Here is a 2500-nt window from a genome sequence, read left to right on the forward strand (position 1 = left end):
AGGCTTGTATGCATGGCTTGTGTGCAAGGCTAGCGTCCAAGGCTTGTGCGCATGGCTTGTGCGCAAGGCTTGTGTCCAAGGCTTTTGTGCAAGGCTCGTGCGCAAGGCTAGTGTGCAAGGCTTGTGCGCATTGGCAGGTAGCCCACCAGCATGCACGATCCAAATGCCACTCACGCGACAACACGGTGCCAAGCCGGGCATGGTGTGCACTCAAAACCAATCAACGGACAGAGGTCATGCGTCATGGGGGGGATCTAGCAAGGCCATGGGGAAGGTCATGGAGGACCTTGGAAGCAAGCGCAAGACGAGAGCGAATCGAACAAGGGGCCAGGACGGGGCCTTGTGCCCATGGTCTTCGCAAGACAGCGTCCAAGGCACCCGAAAGCCCAAGGGAACCCAAACCCGGCCGACACTTGCAATCGCACATGCTCTCTGCAACACACCATCAATGCCGCCCAACGGGGCCAGCACGAGCAGTCCTCCGCGGTCCCCTGGCCCTGCGCACGTTTGTCTTCGAAACCGAGCATCAATGCCACAGAAAGTGCCGGGGCGCCAGCTGGAGCCATCATCCGCGTTGCCATGGCTCGCTTGGCCTTGGCTTGCCAGGCCCCGACACGAGCAATCGCGCATTTTCTTTGCAACCGACCATCAATGCCGCCCAACGGGGCCAGCACGAGCAGTCATCCGCGGTCCCCTGGCCCTGCGCTCGTTTGTCTTTGAAACCGAGCATCAATGCCACAGAAAGTGCCGGGGCGCCAGCTGGAGCCATCATCCGACGTGCCATGGCTCTGGTCCCATGGTCTTCGCAACCGAGCATTCGTGACACCCGCGGGGCCAGGACACCAACCCTTCCGACACGAGCATTCGCGCATGTTCTTTGGCCACACAACGGCGCCAGCACGAGCAAAATCATCCGCGGTGCGGTGGCCTTGCACGGCCTTTTGTCTTTGGAACCAACCATCAGTGCCACGGGAAGTGCCGGAGTCCCGGCATCCGCGGTGCCAAGTCATTGCGCCCTTGGTCTCTGCAGCGGGGCATGCCGGGCACTCCCAACCATTGCAAGCAAGCAAGCAAGCAAGAAAGAAAGTAAGTAAGTAAGTAAGTATTACATATAGGGGCGGGACATGCGGGGAGATCTGCGAAACGTGCATTACGGGGCACACGCGTACCTACCGGGGCATACCGACCCCTATTGGGGCACACGTGTGCATATCGGGGCATACCGGGCCTATCGGGGCACACGCGTACATACCGGGGCATACCGAGCCCTACTGGGGCACACGTGCGCATATCGGGGCGTACCAAGCCTATCGGGGCATACGCATGTATCCCAAGGCATACCGAGTCTATCCGGGCATACGCGTTCATACCGGGGCGTAACGGGCCTATCGGGGCATACTTGGGCATATCCGGGCAAAAAATGCCCAAAACTTGCGCAACCTTGGCAACCGTGGTCCATTCCTCTCTATATGCCTAGCCTTGCCAACCGTGGTCCATTCCTCACTATATGCCATGGCCTTGTGCCCATGGTCTTCCCAAGACAGCGTCCAAGGCCCCCGGAAGGCCAAGGGAGCCCAACCCAGCAATGCCCTGCTATGGCAAGCCAAGGCCAAGCATTCCGGTGCCTATCCGGGCAAAAATGCGATTCCTCTCTATATGCCTAGCCTTGGCAACCGTGGTCCATTCCCCACCATATGCCATGGCCTTGTGCCCATGGTCTTCCCAAGACAGTGTCCAAGGCGCCCGGAAGGCCAAGGGAGCCCAACCCAGCAATGCCCTGCTTTGGCAAGCCAAGGCCAAGCATTCCGGTGTCTAACCTTGGCAACCGTGGTCCTTTCCTCACCATATGCCATGGCCTTGTGCCCATGGTCTTCGCAAGACATCGTCCAAGGCGCCCAAAAGGCCAAGGGAGCCCAACCCAGCAATGCCCTGCTAGGGCAAGCCAAGGCCAAGCATTCCGGTGCCTAACCTTGGCAACCGTGGTCCTTTCCTCACCATATGCCATGGCCTTGTGCCCATGGTCTTCGCAAGACATCGTCCAAGGCGCCCAAAAGGCCAAGGGAGCCCAACCCAGCAATGCCTTGCTAGGACAAGCCAAGGCCAAGCATTCCGGTGCCTATCCGGGCAAAAACGCCCAAAGCATGCCCATTCCTTAGCCTATCCAGGCAAAAACGCCCAAAATCTGCACATTCTAGTGCCTATCCGGGCAAAAACGCCCACCAGCATGCCACCCTCCTATAGGGTTTGCGCAACCAACCAGCCTAACCACCAGTGGCAACCAAAGGTGCTGTTAGCGACGACTTCTGAAGACGCAACGAGACGCGACGTGTTTGCGCCCAGACGCGACGAGACGATGCGGGATCTGCGCCCAAGAATGCCTAGACCCGTCGACTTGATGCGGGATCAGCTCGCCCAAGCATGCCTAGTGTGCAAGGACTGTGTGCAAGGCTAGTGTCCAAGGCTAGTGCCCAAGGCTTGTGTGCAGGGCCAGTGCCCAAGG

The sequence above is a fragment of the Tasmannia lanceolata genome, unplaced genomic scaffold (genome assembly GCF_043159265.1).
Source record: "Tasmannia lanceolata isolate RefF3 unplaced genomic scaffold, GAP_Taslan_0.1 ptg000062l, whole genome shotgun sequence".
NCBI classification, from domain to species: domain Eukaryota; kingdom Viridiplantae; phylum Streptophyta; class Magnoliopsida; order Canellales; family Winteraceae; genus Tasmannia; species Tasmannia lanceolata.